General features: G+C 50.4%; 1 protein-coding gene and 1 pseudogene across 3 annotated transcripts in view; one reads left to right on the forward strand and one right to left on the reverse strand.

The window, feature by feature from the left end:
• Nucleotides 1-21,707, reverse strand: part of SerT (Serotonin transporter) — a 515,765-nt gene that overhangs the window by 220,026 nt on the left and 274,032 nt on the right. The window lies entirely within an intron of this gene.
• On the forward strand, nucleotides 17,190-17,708 carry LOC139055896 (tigger transposable element-derived protein 6-like; annotated as a pseudogene).

Genomic DNA, 21,707 nt, shown 5'->3' on the forward strand with positions numbered 1-21,707 from the left:
TCCCTGGGCCTGGAGTGACGAGTGCGAAGCAGCCTTCTCGCATATCAAGCAGCTGCTGTCGCAGCCACCGGTTCTCGCTCACTACGACCCCAGTGCGCCCCTGCGACTGTCGTGTGATGCATCGGCATACGGTATAGGAGCTGTCATCTCTCATGTGGAGCCAAATGGTCAGTGCCGTCCGGTTGCGTACGCATCACGTACCTTATCTTCAGTGGAGGTCAACTATAGCCAACTGGAAAAAGAGGCGCTCGCTCTAGTTTCCGGCGTCAAACGTTTCCACTACTATCTTTTCGGGCGTTCATTTGTTCTCGTTACTGACCACAAACCCTTGCAGACAATTTTCGGTCCCAAGACGGGAATACCAACTGTTGCCGCAGCTAGAGTGCAACGCTGGGCTTTAGTTCTGTCTGCTTACAATTTTACTTTGAAGTATAAGCCATCGAGTCAAAACGGCGAAGCAGATTGCTTATCTCGATTGCCTCTGCCAAGTGAAAGTGAAGAATGCTCGGATGACCAGTTTTATCTCCTACGCATGAAGTCCTTGCCAATTAACTGTCGCGATGTGGCACGCGAAACGGCCCGAGATCCGATTCTAAAGATTGTCATGCAGCACGTAATGAACGGTTGGCCTGAGACCATCGTGAGTGAGGAAATGAAGCCGTGTTTTTCACAGACACTGTGAACTTTCTGCACAGCTAGGGTGTCTTCTTCGTGGAATGCGTGTCGTTATTCCTCGGAAACACCAGTCGCAGATGCTCGAAGAATTGCACCAGGGACATCCTGGAATTGTTCGGATGAAAGAACTAGCACGTAGTTACGTGTGGTGGCCAGGCATCAATCGCGACATTGAGACCCAAGTGCGTTCTTGCAACCCCTGTTTAACTCAACGCGCGATGCCTTGCCCGGCTCCTTTGCACCCGTGGGCATGGCCAACCAGACCATGGGAACGTCTGCATATCGATTTTGCAGGACCTTTCAAGGGCGCCATGTTCCTGGTTGTGGTCGACGCTCACTCCAAGTGGCCGGAGGTGTGCCAAATGCGAGACACGTCCGCGGAAAACACAGTAAACCGTCTCCACGAAATCTTCTGCAGGTTTGGTTACCCTGAAGTTGTGGTATCTGACAATGGACCGCAGTTCATCTCAGCTGTGTTTTCAAATTACCTTAAGAGCATTGGCACGCGCCATGTAAGGACGTCAGCCTACCATCCGAGCAGTAATGGACAAGCTGAACGATTTGTCCAAACTTTGAAAGCGGCACTGCGGCAAAGTACTGCCGCGAGCTTAAGCACCACGTTGGGAGAGTTTTTGTTGTCATACAGGAACACTCCACATGCCACCGCCGGCGAGGCGCCGGCCACTCTCCTGCTACAGCGTAGACTCCGCACCCGTCTAGATGCCGTCAAGCCCTCGCTGCAGCAGAAGGTTTCGACGCGGCAGTTCGTCCAGACAGTGCGTCGCAAGCAGCGCGCACGTGAATTCGCTGTGGGTGAAAGTGTTCTTGTGCGAAATTTCAGACGCGGTGCAAAGTGGTTGCCTGGGATTGTGTTAGGGCGGACTGAACCTATTTCATACAGAGTTCGTGTGGAAACCGGTCGAGGTGTGTTTGCCTGGAAGCGCCACCAGAACCACATAATTCAAGCCAGGGATATGGACTTTCCGTACACCCCTGAACAGCGAGACGACCCCGAGCAGCCGCGACCCGACAGCCCCGACCCGGTGCAGCCAGCTTCGTGTTCTCTTCCAGCCACGGCAGAGCGGCATTATCCTGCAAGGCAGAGGCGCCCTCCAGACCGCTATGTGCCATGAACTACTTTTTGTTTCAGTGCATGTGCCCGAACTACAATAAGAACGGGGGACTGTAGTGGCTGCACGTCTACCGAAAACCTACACGTGCGCTACTGCGGCACGCCCCTTTGATAAGAGCTTATATACCGCGGCGCCGAGCGTAGCCGGCGCACTTCCTCCCAGCTTATCACAGTCGGCGGCCCAGCGGTGCTGGTGCTCGCGAGTCACCTTGTCAATGGAATAAAGCAATTCCCTTTGCGTACTGTCCCTGCAACCGCCTGGTTCCTGCCTGCCTGGAAGAACACCACACCTCTCTCTTCTATTATGCTTCCATAACAATATTTACCGAAATGATCTCCAATAGAATAAGTGCAACTTTGGACTTTTGTCAACCAAGGGAACAGGTTGGCTTCAGGAACGGATACTCCACAATAGAGCACATCCATGTCCTTGGTCAGGTTATCGAGAAATCGGCAGAATATAGTAAGCGTCTATATATCACTTTCAAAGATTACGAAAATGCATTTGATTCAGTAGAGATACAAGTAGTCATAGTGGCATTATGTAATGAAAGAGTACAGAATGCTTACGTAAATATCTTGGAAAATATCTACGGAGGTTCCACAGCTGCACTAATTGTACCCGAGAAAAGCAGGAATATACCTATAAAGAAAGGGGTCCGACAGGGAGACACAATCTCTCCAATGCTATTCACTGCGTGCTGGAAGAAGTATTCAAGTTATTAAACTGGGAAGGATTAGGAGTTAGGATTGACGCGAATATCTCAGCAAACTTCGGTTTGCCAATAACATTCTTCTATTCAGCAACAATGCAGACGAACTACAAGAAATGATTGAGGACCTTAACAGAGAGAGTATAAGAGTGGGGTTGAAGAATAATATGCAGAAGACAAAGATAATGATGAATAGCCGGGCAAAGGAACAAGAGTTCAGAATCGCGAGTCAGCCTAAAGAGTCTGTGAAGGAGTACGTTTTCCTAGCTCAGTTAAGCACAAGGAACCCTGATCATGAGAAGGGAGTTCATAGAAGAATAAAAATGGCTTGGATCGCATACGGCAGACATTGACAGCTCCTGGCTGGAAGCTTACCATTACCATAGAAAAAGGAAGCTGTACAATCAGTGCACTCTACCATTGGTGAAACATGGGCGACAGACTTGGAGACTGCCAAAGAAGATTGAGAACGAGTTAGGGGCCGCGCAAAGAGCAAATGAACGAAGCTTGCTAGGCATAACTTTAAGATACAGAAAGAGAGCGGCTTGGATCAGAGAAAAAACGAATATAGACGATATTATAATTAACATTAGGAGAAAAAAATAGAGCTTAGCAGGTCATGTATTGCGCCGGTTAGAAAACCATTGGACCATTAGGGTTACAGAATGGGTACCCAGAGAAGGAAAACGCAGTCGAGGACGGTAGAAGACAATGTGGGGCAAGGAAATAAGAAAATTAGCGGGCGCAAGTTGGACTCGGTTGGCGAAGAACAGGGGTATTTGGTGATTGCAGGGAGAGAGAGGGCTTCGTCCTGCGGTGGACATAAAACAGGCTGCTGCTACCGCTGCTGCTGCTGCTGCTGATGATGATGATGATGCGGTGTTCCATGGGTGCTTTTCATTTCAATGTACTTAACGTCGACGCTGGTTGGGTGGAGACATGGCGTGTTTCCGCAGTAATCAGGAATTTGTATCGGTTTCAAGGTTGCTCTATTCTTGGTAATATTTACCTGAGCAAGATTGACAGCTGCTTAGAGAAAGCCTTGGGAGATTGTGTTAGTAAGACATTGCTACACGCCTGTTGTATTTGATTGTTTGAACGAGGCGCGTGGGCGCTATCACTCGAGAAAAGAGAAGCAAGAACGAACTGTGCTCGCACTGTGAATCTAACCGGCCAGCGCTGCGACCGCTGTTGCAAATATAACGTGTAAATAGTTGCTCGTCTTAATGACTCGCCCTTCGCTTAATATTGTGGTTGAGGTTCGGGGTATGACTCCTACATACAGGAAGTGCTCGTGCTTTGGCAGAAACTCGACAAACACATGACCGAGGTTGACAAGGTAGACCATATCTTAAAGGCATTGCGGATGACGCTTTCAATTTGCTCGTCTATAACGACGTTTCTACCGTTGACGCCCTCGTCAAAAATGCCGCCGCTTCGAGGTAGCCAAAAGCCGCCGCGTCGTCCAACAGTTTTCCCGGCAAACAAACACCCCTCTGCCACGTCCTCTTGCTGCGCTCTCACCGCCACAGGACCATTTCAAGAGAACGTCAGACGTATCGCTGACTGCGAGATTGAAGCGGCGAGTCTAGCCCCCCTTCAGGCACGAGCCCTTACGGTACCTTTGACCAAGCGGCCCCGACTATTTCCGTTATTCAGATAGTTGTGCGGCAAGAAATTGCAAACATTGGCATTTGTACCACCTGCTCTGTCTCCCGACCTGATTCGGCACCCATTCCCATGTCCACAGCGTCTATTGACCACTATTTCGCTCCCAGACCACGCAATCTTACTCAATGGTGCACCCCAGACGACAAACCGATCTGCTTCCACTGCCGCCTAGTTGGTTATGTGCCCCGACACTGCGGCACCACCTAGATGCCACCGTACTGGAGCTCATTTCCTGCGCCTCGCCCATACGCCGACGCCCGCCGTTATTCACCTCATCGTCTGTACTCTACTACTAATGCCCCTGACCGCTGGTCCTCCGTGCCATCGCCGTCGCCTCAACGCCGTCGCTCCCCGACACCAGAGCCTCGCCGCTTTTTCTCGCCAAATCGACGGGTGGAAAATTAGGCCATGCAGCTCTCCGTTGACGCTCCGTTGATGCTCCTCCGTTGACGCTCCTCACCAACACGACCCTAATTGAAGTAAACACGAACCTAATTGAAGTACACGTAGATGGTGTTCCGTTGACGGCAATAATCGTTATTGGAGTCCAAGTCTCCATAATGAGCGCTAACCTATGTCGTCGCCCCCAAAAAGTGCACTGTTGTACACAGTATGTGCACTGTTCGCACAAAAATTGCTGGCCACAAAGTTCCACTCCTGTTCACCGTGCTGACAAGTTGCCCTCATGACCTACTCTTCCGGCTCCACTTTCTCATGACGCATTCTGCCTTCATTCACTGTTCCATCAGTATGCTTTGCCTCGAGCTTCCTCTTCTTTCAGACATTCGCTCCGAACAACCGAACACCCTCAGATCGACAGCGTTTGTTCGCTTACCTCCAAAAGTCCTAATCTTCGTCCAATTGGCCTCAACAGCAACCGTGCCTGATGGCGACTATGTCGTCGCACATATTGGTGATGTCCACCTGGCGCGTGACATCTCTGAGCCACACTCCGTCGTAACCCTTGCCGCTAATCGGATGTGTCTCCCTGTTATCAATTTTGGCTTGACGAAGCAAGTGTTACCTGAAGGCATAGCGGTGGCCAGGCTCTCGTCAGTGATTGATGACCACGTCACTTTTTTTGCAGCCGATGCGTCTCTAGATCCTCCTGATTACCCGCAGGATGCCTCGAACATCGACGGCCCATTATTTCCCATGGTCACTCCGGACCTCACACCTGGCCAAGCTACCACCCTATGTCGACTTTTGCATTCCTACCGCGACATATTTGACACTGACAATCGACCACTTGGTTAGACGTCACATGGTAAGCGTCCCATTCACCGCCGATCGTATCGCGTTTCCAGGGCAGAGGGCCAAGTTATTCAGCAGGAAGTAAACAAGAAGGTCGCCAGAGGCATTGTTGAGTCCTCGTCGACTCCTTGGGCGTCGGTGGTCATGCTCGTCAAAAGAAAGATGGCACGTGGCGTTTCTGCGTTGATTACCGCCACCTAAACAGAATTGCTAAAAAGGACGTTTATCCTTTCCCACGAATCGATGACGCCCTTGATCATCTTTAGGTGCCAAATACTTTTCGTCCATCAAGCAACGATCTGGTTATTGGCAGATTTCCGTCGAAGACAGAGACCAAGACAAGACCGCTTTCCTCACTTCAGATGGCCTCTATCAATTCAAGGTTATGCCGTTAGGTTTACGCAATGGCCCCGCGACGTTCGATTGGATGATCGACTCTCTTCTCCACGGTTACAAATGGTCAACTTGACTTTGTTACCTCGACGACGTTCTTGTGTTCTCTCCTACATTTGAGGCGCACCTTGAGCGCGTCGCAGATATCATTCACGTCTTCTGCAAAGCTGGGCTACAACTGAACTCATCAAAGTGCCACATTGGCTGCCGACAGATTACAGTGCTAGGACATCTCGTCGATGCTTCCGGAGTACAACCCGACTCAGAGAAGGTTCGAGCAGTAACGGATTTTCCTGTGCCTCAGTCTGTCAAACACGTCCGGAATTTTGTGGGGCTCTGTCCTTATTTCCGACGGATCGTGAAAGATTTCGCAGCAATCGCTCGACCACTCACTGAACTTCTGAAGAAAGATGTACCTTTTACGTGAGGTTCCCCTCAGGCTGCCGCATTCTCACGCCTGATCACGATTTTCACAAATCCACCAGACTTGGCCCATTTTGACTCGTCTGCACCTACATAAATCCGAACCGAAGCCAGTGGTTATAGGATTGGCGCCATCTTATCGCAACACCAACACGGACACGTCCGCGTTAAAGCCTACGCTAGCCGGCTCCTGACAACTGCAGATCTTAACTATTCGATTACCAAGCACGAGTGGCTTGCTCTCGTATGGGCTGTTTCAAAGTTCCGCCCATATTTATACGGTAAGCCCTTCTCAGTAATCACAGACCAACATGCGCTCCGTTGGCTTTCGTCGCTCAAGGATCCTACTGGCCGGCTCGGTCGTTGGGCCCTCCGACTACAAGAATATCCCTACACAGTGACTTACAAGTCGGGATGCCAACACGAGGACGCAGGTTGCCTCTCTCGTTACCCAGTCAAGACGCGACCTCTTCGCCTGATACTGACACTGACGCCTGTATTCTCTCTGTTTTTACACTGCTCCATGTCGCCGACGAACAGTGCCATGACCCGTCCTTGCGTATTATCATTGACCGCCTGGAATCGTCACTTGCTGGCAGTTACCTTCGCCTATTCACACTTCAAGATGGCGTAATCTACTGCCACAACGTTCACCCCGATGGCCCTGCATTACTCCTTCTGATCCCTAAACACCTTCGCTCGGCAGGTCTCCACGAACTTCACTACCTGCCCACTGTCGCTCACCTGGGTGTGTCGCGTACCTACGACCGGATCAGCCGATCCTTCATTTGGCCAGGGCTTGATCACTTAGTTCGAAGATACGTAGTTGCGTGTCAGAAATGCAGGCGGCGCACGACACCATCGACGCTCCCTGCTGGGCACCTTCAACCACTCGACGGAACCATTCTTTCGAGCTGGTTTGGATTACTTGGCCCTTTTCCTCTTTGTACCTCTTGGAAGAGGCGTATCACTGTTACCACGGATTATGCCACGCGCCACGCCATCACCCGAGCGCCTCCTACAAATTGCGTCACAGATGTCGCCGATTTTTTTCTACGCGAAGTGATTTTATTACATAGAGCTCCGCGACCACTTCTCACAGTCTGTGGCCGGACATTCCTATAAAATGTTATCGCGGACATCCTGCAGTTCTGTGCCACGAGGCACAAGCTATCGAAGTCATACCATCCGCAAATAAATGACCTCACAGAGCGTCTCAATCGCTCTCATAGACACGCTCGCCAAATATGTCTCTTTAGACAACACTGACTGGGACCTCATTCTAGCGTTTTAATTCCTCGCGCCGCGACACAGCCGGTTATTCCCCACTTTTCCTTCTGTTCGGCCGAGAACCAGTTTTGCGCCTCGACACAACCCTCCCTGTTCACGCGGCATCGTTCAGTGTATATGCACTTGACGCCATCGCCCGCTGTGTCCACGCAAAGGAAATTGCCCGTGACCACTTTCTGAGATCCCAAGAGAGTCAAAAGCGCTTGTACGACCAGCGACACCGAGACGTATACTTGCCGCCTGGTTCTTTGGTGCTTCTATGGTATCCGTCGCGACAGGTCGGCCTGTCAGAAAAACGCTGTCTCGATACACAGGTCCATACTGAGTGCTTCGTGCTGTGACTCTCATCACCTACGAGATCGCCCCTGACGCCCCATCTGCTTCCCAGTCCAGTGACATGGTGCACGTTGCATGACTGAAGCAGTGTCAAGCTCCCAGTGATGATATATAGACGCTCCGGGACGTCGCTTCTGCCGCCGGGGGATTATGCTACAGGCGTGTGGTATTTGATTGTTTGAACGAGGCGCGTGGGCGCCATCACTCGAGAAAAGAGGAGGAAGAAGGAACTGGACTAACGCTGTGAATCTAACCGGTCAGCGCTGCAACCACTGTTGTAAATATAATCTGTAAATAGTTGCTGGTCTTACTGACTCATCCTTCACGTAACAATATTTCGTTACGTTGATGATTACCTGATTTTCTGCTTTTGGGACGAATTTGAATGCGCTGCCACCTCAGTAAGTGAGCAATGTAAACTGAATGGAGGAGGATAAAGGTTCACCAATTAATTTCCTCGGAGACGCGTAATATAGTTTCTAGACATTGCCTTGGTCTTTGAAGAGTGACCTGTGTTGGCAGTACTTCCTTAGATCTTCGAAGCCATTGTTAAACTTTCAATCCAAGCATTCCTAAGTAGTAAAAAGCGGAATTGCCTTGTTGTGCCTTAAGACTTCTTGCACCAGATTGTACATGCAGAAAATGAGCGCCAGTTTTAATGCACAGATCTGGCACCTAGCAGAAGCAAAGAATCCTAGCGTAACAGTTGGCACTGTCGCTGGACGCCTAAACAAGTGGATTTCGAGCGGGACGGAATTTATTACAGAAGGCAGTAATATCAAGAAAAGGGTAGTGGCTATTCCTTACATTCACTCAGTATCGCACAGGCTTAAAAAGTTGCACTGCTCCCAATGAGCGAAGCAAGATATGCGCTGCCATGCCGAGGAAAAGAAGCAGGTGAAAGGCAAAAAAAGAACAGATATATATCCAGTGAAGCATATCAAGAACAACAGCTTTACTGACTGTCTTATGGGTGTGGTATATAAAGCTCCCTTTAGCTGTGGCCATTTCTATGCACGGCAAACGGGGCGGCGTATCAATCAGAGGCTATAGAATATAAAAGGTTGTTGACCGGTGGATCGCCTTTGAATCTTTCCTTACATTGCCAAGATTGCAACTGCACGCTTAAGTTAGATGAATGCACGATATTGTAAAGGCATAGGAAGGAAGATACGCGTTTTATGGTCGAGGCAAGACATATCGATAATGGTGGAAGGGCGTGCGTGAGTCAGCCTTCGATTACTTTACGTCAGGAAGAGATTAAATGCCTTAACAGTTACCTCTCACGTAGACCAGTATGTGCACCTGATTGACACGTGCTGGAACCATTCCAGAACAAGCGCAGAAGGGTTTTGTGTCTTCTTTCTTTTCTCGCCTCAGTTGTTCCTTTAGTGGATAGTCGGTGTTCGTGTTGTCTACTTCTCTTGCGTCCGTGTCTGCAGGTCTTACCCCTTCTTCGCATAATGAGGCCTCCTTTACGCTACAGCGTAAGCTTCTGCCTACGATCAGTTAGGCATTGTTTGTGCAATTCGCTCGGGAAACCTATACACGTCATGTTTGCCGCCGAATTTCCAATACGTGCAATTTATCAGTTGCGGATACATGCTCGTGATCTACAGGAAACCCGCGAAAACGAATATAAGTGCAAATGTAGAAGAAACAACTGGACGGAAACAACGACTTTTTCTTTTTTCATGATAAAAATCTGTATTTGAACTTTGCAGCTGTTACCGTCACGTTCTTTTTTTTTCTTATTTTTTGCCTATTTCCGCAAGCCTTCTCAGCCCGCTTTCTCTTCCTTTAGCACTGCAATTTTTATTTTTGTTCGGGGGAGCTGCCACTAGAAACTCAGTGTGAGGAATGTCGGTAGAGTAAGTTTAAGTCCACTTCATCATCATCATCAGCCTGGTTACGCCCACTGCAGGGCAAAGGCCTTTCCCATGCTTCTCTAACTACCCCGTTCATGTGCTAACTGTGGCCATGTCGTCCCTGCAAGCTTCTCAATCTCATCCACCCAGCTAACTTTCTGCCGCCCCCTGCTACGCTTCCCTTCCTTTGGAATTCAGCCCATAACTCTTATTCACCATCGGTTATGTTCCCTCCTCATTACATGTCCTGCCCATGCCCATTTTTTTTTCTTGATTTCAATTAAGATGTCATTGACTCGCGTTTGTTCTCTCACTCAATATGCTCTTTTCTTATCCCTTAACGTTACACCCATCATTATTCTTTCCATTGCTCGTTGCGTCGTCCTCAATTTAAGTAGAAGCCTTTTCGTCAGCCTCCAGGTTTCTGCCCCGTACGTGAGTACTGGTAAGACACAGCTGCTATACACTTCTCTCTTGATGGATAATGGCAACATGCTGTTCATTATCTGAGAATGCATGCCATACGAACCCCAGCCCATTCTTACTCTTCTGATTATTTCTTTCTCATGACCTGGATCCGCGGTCGCTACTTGCCCTAAGTAGATATATTCCCTTACCACTTCCACTGCCTCACTACCTATCGTAACCTGCTGTTCGCTTCCGAGACTGGTAAATAACACTTTAGTTTTCTGCAGATTAATTTTTAGTCCCACCCTTCTGCTTTGCTTCTCCAGGTCAGTGAGCATGCAAGGCAAGACGACGAAGTGTCTTCTTGGCAGAACGCTTGTTTCTGTGCTCTGTGAATTTTTGGGTGAAATCTTCGCCTTTCGAGGTGCCTCGCCTCCCCGTCTTGCGGCCATGGACGCGGAGCATGCCAGAGACCCGCCTGGCCAGAAGTCATCACGGCCGTCAACCGCAAGGAAGCGAGTTGGCTCCCCCAGTGACACCGAAGACACGGAGCTGTACTCTATGTCGGAAGACGACTCATCCGACGACGGCTTCATACCCGTCCGGAGTAAGAGGGCGAGGAGAAAAATCGCCAACACAGCGCCGTCAACTCCTGCGAGCACAACGACTGTGAAGACAAGGCCTGCGCGCTGGCCACACGTCATCATCTTTATGCCGACAGAACCGTCAAGCAACCTACGATTGCTGAACAGGCAAGCCCTATCCATTTTTCTGGAGTGTGCGGTGCCGGATCAAATTAAAGACATAAGAATAAATCCACGCAAGAATATACTCGCCATAGACGTGTACAACGCGAGTGCGCTTGGAAAACTCCAAGAAATCACAGAGCTAGACGGAATCAAAATGCGCCCCTTTATCCCGATCGACGACACATCCATAGCCGGTGTGATTTACGACATTGACATTGCCATTCCCAATGATGACTTACCTAGCCTCATCAAGCCGGCATACGAAGGCACCATCATTACGCAAGTGCGCCGTCTTGGGAATACGCGCTGCGTAAAAGTAATATTCAAGGGGGATTGTATCCCATCCCACGTTAAAGTCGGACATTTCCGTCATCCGGTTCGACCATTCATCCAGAAGCCGCTTCAATGCCATCAGTGTTGCAGGCTAGGCCACGTCAAAGGCGTGTGTCCCAACTCGCTACTGTGTCCCCGTTGCGCTGAACCTCATGCAGAACAGACCTGCGGTGCCACGGTCCTCAAGTGCGTCAACTGTAGCGGCCCTCACACGGCCTCCTCGAAGGACTGTCCCCGCATCAAGAGGGAGCGCGCGGTTCTTAAGCAAATGGCCAGAGACAATTCTGCCCACAGGGAGGCAGCCGAAGTAGTCCGGCGTCGGCGACGACGTAGGCGCCATCGTACGTCTTCGAAGAAGGCGCATGCGCGAAGTGACAGTACCCACTCCACTGCGGTGCCAGTTAGTCACTCCGCGACAAGGCCCACCACTTCCACGAAGGAAGCAGAAAAGACTCTATCTTTAGAGGAATGGCCTACGCTACCAAGCCGCTCCCTTGCGAAGGAACCTCAGAAGGTCGGGGTCCCACCTGATCCTTCTCCGGCTATGGACGATTCACCTAAAACAGACCGCCAAGTCATCTCGGTGCTACGTTCTCTCATGGAGGCCATTCGAGCAATTTTAGTGGACATCGGGACACCCTGTGCTCAAAACGCACTTAAAGTGCTGGACGCCTTAGGCCCAGTGCTTGCATCCCTCAACTAGAAAGATGGCTACCCATACCCCATCCTTCCGGAAAGAAGTCAAGGCTGCGTCCATCATCCAATGGAACGCCAGAGGGCTAAAATCACGAATTTCAGATTTTCGGCAGTTTGTGTACACCAATCTGTTTCCCCTCATCGTCATTTGTGAGCCCAACTTGTCGAAATCAATAAGACTGTCAGGATACGAATTTATCATGTCATCAACAAATGGTGCATGCAGCAAAATCGTCATTTTTGTTCGTCGTGAACTCACCTATGTTTTGCAACCAATTGCTCCCCACGACGACAATCAATATATATGCATCACAGTTAAAAGGAACAAACTCTTGTTTACTCTCATAGGCGTGTATATATCGCCTTCCTGCAATTTCGATACCAAAAGATTTGCGGATATCTTGAGTGTTTGTCCCGCCCCATGGGTCATCATAGGAGATTTCAATGCACACCATCCAGCATGGGGAAGTACACGGACAAATGCAAGAGGACGAAGATTAGCAAGCATCGCCCACAACTATGGCCTTACTCTCCTGAACGATGGTAGCCCTACCTTTCTTCGCGGCGTGACATACGGCAGCTGCCTCGACCTTGCTTTCGTCTCCAACTCTCTCGCCAGATGTGTGAAGTGGTTTCCAGACATTGAGACACATGGGAGTGACCACATTCCCACCTATCTGAACATCAAAGGCTTGTCGTCTAGATCAGGCTTACGGAATACCATTCGGACGATTCAATGGGCCAACTTCAAATCTGAGATGGAAGATGCCTGCCGCGAGGGCCTACCATCAGGGTTAGAGCAAACGATTAAAATGACGATGCAAAACGCCACTCGCATGATGACGACCTCTTCCACGCGGAATGACTTCGACATAGAATTAGAGCGCCTTCGAGCGCTTCGTCGCCGGGCGGAACGTCGATATCGGCGTACAAAATCAATTCATGACCTTAGGGCAGCCAGGAGGATGCAAAAGAAGATTCAGCGTCGTATGGATAGATTAGCGTCGGAACGTTGGGCAACGTTTTGCCAGAAACTCGACCCCGCAAGCCACTGTCTCACATATGGAAAACGGTGCAAGGTCTGCGTTGCCTTCCGGAACGGCGTTTCCCATTCAAGGCGCTAGCCCTTTTCCAAGGGCGGCAAGACATCGATGTCGCAGAAGACTTTTGTGCGCGGATCGCAGACCAAGCTACTTGTCCAGATCCTCCAGCCCGAGCTGACGTCCCCAATTCACGTGATGGCCGCATGGACCTTCCTTTTACAATGGAGGAGCTCGAAGCGGCTCTAGCTCTCTGCAGGCGCTCATCATCTCCGGGTCCGGATGGTATATCATACCGGGCCTTGTGCTATCTCGGAGAGTCCGCACGGATAGAGTTGTTGAGCCTTTACAACTCCTCATGGCAGGAGGGAAGTGTTCCTGACGAATGGAAAGTAAGCCGCCTGGTGCCACTCTTAAAGCAGGGCAAATCCCCATTAGAACTCACCTCTTACCGCCCAATAGCGCTGGCCAGCTGTGTAGGAAAGATAATGGAACGGATGATCCTTGGCCACATGGAATGGTACCTTGAATACTACAAGATTTATCCGATTTCCATGGCTGGTTTCCGACGTGACCGCTCTTCTATCGACAATGTAGTGGATCTCGTTTCCTATGTCCAGCACGAAAAGTCCCGTAAGCGTTTATCTGCAGCTTTATTCCTAGATGTGAAAGGGGCATACGATAACGTATTACATGAGGCCATTCTCGACGCCCTTGCGACGGTTGGCCTAGGTGGTCGAGTTTTTTTGTGGATTGCAAGCTACCTATCTGCAAGATCATTCTTTGTGTTAACTGACGATGGCCCAACTACGCGACGCTATACCAGCAGGGGCGTTCCTCAAGGCGGTGCTCTCAGCCCGACGCTATTCAACCTCGCTCTTGTTGGACTTGCTGAGTACTTGCCAACTACCATCAAAATTTCAATATACGCTGACGACATCTGTGTGTGGACTTCGGCAGTCACACGTCCTCAGATACGTGCGCGACTTCAAAGAGCGGCCACTTTGACAGCGAACTACTTGTGTAAACAGGGTCTCAGCATATCACCAGAAAAATGCGCACTAGTAGCATTTACTCGCAAACCGATGACGCCTTATATCATCTCCATCAATGGGCGGACTATTTCCTATGTCCGAACCCACAGATTCCTTAGCGTAATAATTGACCGAGACCTCTGTTGGAGCCCGCACGTGGCCTACATGAAACGGCGCCTGACAGCGACTTCCCAGTTGTTTCAATACTTGGCAGGAAAGACGTGGGGGATGTCAGTAGACGCAATGCTTAAACTCTACAGAGCTCTCTTTCTCGGTTTTCTAAGATATAGTCTACCTGTGCTGACCAACACCTGCAAGACAAATATTCGTGTTCTGCAGGCAGCACAAGCTCAGGCACTCAGAGTCTGCCTTGGTTTGCCCAGATGCACCTCAACAGAGGCAACTATTGCGATTGCTCGGGACCATCCAATGCGAACTCACATTACGGTGGAAGCCCTGAGAACGCACATCAGACATTTTGCACGTGCCACCTATCACCACCTTGCAGCACTACCTTCGGACAGGCACCAATCATCATTCGCTAAAACTATCATCAAATACAACGACAAACTGCCATCGGGCTTCACCGCTGCATCTAAACCATCGATACCCCCTTGGTGTCTTATCAGCCCTACAGTCCATCTCAGTGTACCAGGAATCGGAAAAAAGTCTGAACTGTCGTCGCCTGTGCTCAAACAACTGTCTCTGCTTCTTCTGCACGAGAGGTACGCGGACAGGGAACACATTTATACCGATGGTTCCACAAGCATCCAGTGTTCGTCCGGTGCTGTGGTTGTCCCAGCAAAAGCTATTACCATCAGCTTTAGGACTGACCACCCAACAACATCGACATCTGCTGAACTAGCTGCTCTTCGCGCTGCACTTCGTGTCGTCAATCGGGAGCCACCTCGGCAATGGTCAATCTTCAGCGATTCAAAGGCAGCCCTACAATCTGTACTATCAGCTCTGCATCGCGGGCCATTCGAGCAGCTCGTATTCGATATTAGATGCCTACTCCATACATCACAGGAGAAAGGACACCATGTGACGTTTCAGTGGCTGCCAAGTCACTGCGGCGTCACTGGAAATGAAGACGCCGATAATGCCGCTCGGGCAGCTCTTGAAGACGCACAAGAAGAGGCCATACCGCTTTCACGATCCGACGCAGCTAGCAGACTTCGAGTGCTTGCACATGAGATCACGCTATCTCTATGGTGCACACCAAACAGCCAGACCACTCAGAGCAACCGTCAATACCACCTGCCCTCTTTGATGCATCTCTATATGCCATCTGGACTGCGTCGAAGAGAGGCGACCCTGCTTTATCGCTTATGGCTGGGGGTGGCTTTCACCAAATCTTACTCCTTCCGCACTGGAATGGCCGACAACGATCTCTGTAACGCCTGTCTTTGCGAGGAGACGCTGGAACATGTTCTGTGCGACTGTCCTGACTATAACGTTCAGCGACAGTCCCTGGCATCTGTTCTAGCGCGCCTTGACAGTAGACCATTGTCGCTCGACACGATTTTCACATGCCGCCGACAGAAGATATCGCAGGTGAAGGCGACAAAGGGACTACTTCGGTTTTTGAAAGAGACGGGATTGGACAAGCGGCTGTGAGAGTAACGTCGCGTACCATGCCAGAATGATGGACTCCAACGGACGATGTGTGTGTGCTGTGATATGTGCTCTCTCTCCCTCTCCCCCTTCCCCATCTTTAATCTTCCCCATCCCTCTCCCATGTGTAGGGTAGCAAACCGGTTAAGCCATACTGGTTAACCTCCCTACCTTTCCTTCTCCACTTTTTCCTTCCTTCCTTATGCAAGGCAATTGGTCGCCTGAGTTAGTAAGCAAGGCAATATCATCAGCGAATCGCAAGTTACTAAGGTATTTTCAATTAACTCTTATCCCATATTCTTCCCAATCCAGTTCTCTGAATACCTCCTCTATACATGATGTGACTAGCATTGGAGAGATCGTATCTCCCTGCCGGACGCCTTTCTTTATAGGGATTTTGTTGCTTTCTTTATGGAGGACTACGGTGGCTGTGGAGCCGCTATAGATATCTTTCAGTATCTTTACATACGGCTCATCTACACTCTGATACCGTAATGCCTCCATGACTGCTGAGGTCCACTTAGTATATCTCAAATGCCTGAAAACATGCTTGTATTATCCGTGGTGTACAGGTTTTGATGAACAGTGCAGGTGGCATGGCAAAGTATTTCTCAATGTTTCTAACATCGTTTTTGCGAAGTCTCCTGTACGCAAACGGCCATGAACGCGGCTAGATACAAGGTATATTTCCGGCGGAATTGAACAGTACTTAAACGTAATGTGGTAAAGAAGAACATAAGAAACTGATAAAAGCTACCAGCATTGACCGGGAATTCACTAGTCGCGTCTGGAGTGAAGTACACCTAACAGTTCACGGACTCGGCTTCCTTTCTCAGGCATCGAATAAGCCTTTCCGAACGAGACGGAACTCGTACTGATGCGCCGCGCAAGGCTAAGGCGTCGGATGTAAGAAGGGTGCATTGACAGAGACTTTCGCTCAAAGGCAAATCCTCAGTAGCGAGACAGGGCCGCCAAGCAAACAACAGCTATTAGCCGCGCGTAATATATGCGACCTTGGAAGAGACCTTGTTCTATGGTTGTAAAGAGCTTATACGACACCTCTTTTAAGCTACAGCGAAACCTTCTGCCTGCTATCAGTTAGACATTATGTGTACAAACCCGCGTGAAGCCTATTGACGTACCGTTTGCCGCCAATTTAGTAATTGCGGATGCATGATGGTGATCAACAGCAGTAGAAACGGAAAAGCGCGAAAACGAATATATATATATATATATATATATATATACAGTCCAGCCAACTTATAACAGCCGCAGATATAACGAACGCTCGCTTAGTACGAACGAGGGCGGTGCTACCGTCAAAATGTATATTGGGGCAATGGCACAGTGTCTCACATAGAACGAACTGTTGTGGCCTGAACACCCGGTTAGAGCGAACGCGAAGCTGTCGGGCCCCTGTAGTTGACCGAGCCGGCGGTCAACTACAGTTGCCCATATCCAGCGGCTCGGTCGCTGGATATGGGCATCATTCATGCGTTCAAGGTGTGCTACCGGCGGCGCGTCATCCAACGCTTGCTGATCGCGATTGATGCTGCCATGCCAGTTCGCATCAGCTTGCTTGCCGCCGTCGATATGTTGAAAGCGGCGTGGATGGAACTCACCACGGAGTGCATAGAAAATTGCTTCCGCAAGGCGGGTTTTATGGGCCCAGGCACCGAGGACGCCATAGATCACCCACCGGAAGACCGGTCGCACGAGGACTTGTGGCAACACGTCGTTGACACGCAGCTGGCCGGACCTGACGTTGCCTGGGACGATTTCGTTTGTGCTGATGACGACGCCGACATTGCGGAGCCATGCACTGATGGAGCTATTGTGCGTGAAGTGTGAGCCCTTCCTGACTGCCCAGAGACCGACGAGCACGAGGATGCTGCTCTACCACCGGTTGCTGTGAACGCTTCAACCGCGATCGGTTACATCGCGTCGCTTAAGGAACTCGTGTGCAGCAGAGGCCTTGGCGATGAACATATTACCGCGCTGGAAAAATTAGAAACGGCAGTGATGCGATCAGCTTTGAAGAAGCAGACATGCATCACGGATTTTTTTCAAAAATAAAGTGAACTTTCGTCTCGCTTGCTCTTTTTTCCCGTATAATAGGTGGTCCACTTAGTACGAACTTTGGATACAACGAACAAATCCCACGTGACGATCAAGTTCCTGATATGTGGGCTGGACTGTATATATATATATATATATATATATATATATATATATATATATATATATATATATATATATTGTAAGCACTATTAACGTACTTCGTCGTTTTCATTTGGATATAGCCATCATCATCTTCCCTCTTCTTCGACTTCTTCGCGCGTGAGCTGCGGGCGTTCCCTTTGGTGGAATAAACAGCGCTGAACAACTTGATCGGTCTCGGTATTATAAAGTGGTGGAGGTGCGGCAAGATCCCGACGTCCTCTCGCGTTTCCGTCCTCCCTGGAGCTCCGTTCCGGTCGCCGCCTGCACCCAGCTACCTCTACAACAATGGACACTTCCAACCCCGGCCCTTCCGGCGCCTCTAACCCTACTACACAGAAGACCCCACCTGCGGCGCCCGCTTGGACTGTGACGAGCCCTCAGCGCGATCCCCCTGTCTTCGCGGGACTCCGCGGTGATGACGTAGACGATTGGATCGACCACTACGACCGCGTGAGTTCTTGCAACAAGTGGAACGACACCCAGAAATTGAGGCACGTCGCCTTACTTGACCGGTGTTGCAAAGACGTGGTATTTCAACCACGAATCCGACATCGCGGATTGGTCCACGTTTACCTCAAAGCTGCGCCAAATCTTCGCTTCCTCGTCTGGCCGTGCAGAAGTCGCCAAACAGAAGCTGGGAACGCGGCGCCAACTTCCCCAAGAGTCTTACACCTCATACATAGAGATGTCTTGGCTCTGTGCCGCCGTGCGAATCCTAGCATGACGGAAGCCGAACGCGTTCGCCACATCTTAAAAGGGATTGGGCCTGTCGCGTTCAACGCCTTAATCGTGCAAAATCCGGCTTCTGTCCAAGACATCACTTCAACGTGTCAACGCCTCGACGAGCTGCAGTCTATTCGTCTTCCACATGACAGCAGCGATCCTCCGGTTCCCCATTCTCCAGATCTACGTGCTCTTATCCGCACCATCATCCGCGAAGAGCTTCAACTACAAGACCTCAGGCGTCCACCTGCTGCCTGCACCCCAACCCCCGCCTTCGACTTGCGCGAGGTCGTAAAGCAGGAGTTGACAGCGATGACTACACCCACGACGCATCTTGCTCCGGTAGCGCGCTCCACACCTACCTACGCGGATGTTCTTTCGCTACCCACCCCTACCGTGCCTTCCGTGCCTACTGGCGTTTCCTATGACCATGTGGCTTCGATGGGAACCAGAGCACTTGCTGCGCCATCGTACCCTCAGTGGCGTCCACCTCGTCCAGTTTGTTTTTACTGCGGTATACGCGGCCATATATCACGCTTCTGCCGCCGGCGCCAGCAGGATGAAAGGCGAGGCTATGCTGAGCACGAAAGAGACCGCACTCGCCGATCAGACGACTACTATCCCGGACCGTACTCGTCCCCGCAACAGCGTTCTCCGTCTCCACCAGCTGCTCCCAATCTGCCTCATAGTTCCCGTTCGGCCAGACGTCGTTCTCCTTCCCCTTACCGGCGCTCTACATCACCGCTTCGCCCCACTTCCCATTTTGTCGACCAGCACTCGGAAAACTAACTGTTGCAGTTTTTGGAGGGGAAACTGCTTCTTATCGGTCTTCAAAAATTCCTCCTGTTCGCCCGGCCAACATGCTTTCCGTGACTGCCGAAGGTGTTCCCGCGTCAGCTCTCATCGATACCGGTGCCGCCGTTTCTGTTTTTCGGAGTGATCTGTGTTCCCGGCTCCGTAAAGTAAAAACGCCTTATCTTGGACCTATTTTGCGTGGTGCTAATAATGCGTTCATTCACCCATACGGACAGTGTACTGCTCGTGTTCTCATCGACGGCATACGCCACCACATCGAGTTTATCATCCTTCCAACGTGTATCCATGAACTTATACTGGGTTGGGACTTCCTGCATTCTGCTTCAGCCGTCATTTCCTGTAGAGAGGAAGTTGTCCACATCACGGATACAGAGCTTGAACCCGTTGCGGACTCTTCACTTTCATGCGTGAACTTGACCATCGCTGCCGACCACGTCCTGCGTCCTGGTCACGAAGACGTTGTAGCCGTAACAACCAGTCAGATCGCCGACGGAGACGCCCTAGTCGCCCCTTCTTCCCGCTGTACTTCTCGCGGAATTATCATTGCCACCTGTCTCGTCCGGTTTTCACGCGGCCGCGCCCTTCTGTCTGCTTGCAACACGACCCCAGATCCTGTGATGCTGCCCAAAGGGATGACTGTGGCAACCCTCGCCGACACTCAACCTATCTCTCTAGTCGCGCTTTGTCCTTCTTCATCGCCAGCCCCAGCCTCAGGTGTGGATGATCCTTTCCCTCCTCCAGCCGTTCTTGGTTCTGACCTAACAGCCGCGCAGTCCGAAGCCCTAATGGTGGTCTTGGCAAAACACAAAGCCTGTTTCTACAGCTGTTCCCCTGTGTTGAGCCAAACTCCTGCGGCTACACACCGCATCGAAACCGATGGTTCCGCTATTATACGACGACGCCCCTATCGTGTATCACCGTCCTAACGAAAGGTCATTGAACAACAGGTTGTTGACATGCTTGCGCGGAAGATAATACGACCTTCATCTAGCCCAAGGGCGTCTCCCGTGGTCTTGGTAAAGAAAAAAGATGGCTCAGTTCGCTTTTGCGTGGATTATCGAGCGCTCAATAAGATCACACGCAAGGACGTATACCCAATACCTCGAATTGACGACGCTTTGGACACACTACAAGGGGCGGAGTATTTCTCCAGCCTTGATCTTCGATCAGGCTATTGACAAATTCCGATGAACGAGACTGACAAAGAAAAGACCGCATTCGCTACACCGGATGGCCTTTATGAATTCAACGTGATGCCTTTTGGCCTTTGTAATGCTCCTGCCACATTTGAGCGCATGATAGACAACGTCCTTCGTGGTCTAAAATGGAAGACATGCCTCTGTTATCTGGACGATATTGTCATCTTTTCGTCTGACTTCAGCCAACATCTTCATCGATTAGACGAAGTTCTCAAGTACCTTGCGAATGCTGGTCTCCAAATCAATACAAGAAAATGCAAATTTGCAAGCAAAGCAATAAAAGTATTGGGTCACGTCGTCTCAAAAGCTGGCATCCAGCCTGACCCCGAAAAGATTAGTGCCGTTCTTCAGTTTCCTCGCCCCCAGCAACAGAAAGATCTACGTAGTTTCCTCGGCTTGGCATCATATTTTCGTAGATTTATACGCAACTTCGCAGCAATGGCAGCTCCTCTACACAAGCTACTGGTTACCGGTGCCTCTTTCACGTGGACTAGCGACTGCGAGTCGGCTTTTCAAGCTCTTAAGCGGCATCTTACTTCCGGACCAGTGCTTCGCCACTTCGATAATCGTGCCCCCACCATACTCCATGCTGATGCAAGCGCACAAGGTATTGGCGCAGTACTTCTGCAACGTAATACAGAATCTAAAGAGCAAGTCATAGCATATGCCAGCCGAACACTTTCTCCAGCTGAGCGGAATTACACCATTACAGAGCAAGAGTGCCTGGCTATCGTTTGGTCGATTCAGAAATTTCGCCCATACCTTTACGGCCGCCACTTCACCGTCGTCACCGACCATCATGCTCTGTGTTGGCTGTCATCAATGAAAAACATGTCAGGACGCTTAGGACGCTGGATACTGCGCTTGCAGGAATATGACTTCACTATAACATACAAATCTGGAAAACGCCATCATGATGCAGATGCATTGTCTCACTGCCCACTCTCACTCTCTCGCGGTAACGCGCCATCGTCTTCCCCACCACGTCATTCCGATGCTACGCTTGCCTCCCACCAACTCTCGATAACGCCCCTGGACCAAGTTCTGCTTTCATCACGCTCTGATTTCGTCTCGCTTCAGCGGGCCGACTCCTACTGTCGAGCTCTCATGGATC

This window comes from Dermacentor albipictus, chromosome 2, assembly GCF_038994185.2.
Source record: "Dermacentor albipictus isolate Rhodes 1998 colony chromosome 2, USDA_Dalb.pri_finalv2, whole genome shotgun sequence".
NCBI lineage: Eukaryota > Metazoa > Arthropoda > Arachnida > Ixodida > Ixodidae > Dermacentor > Dermacentor albipictus.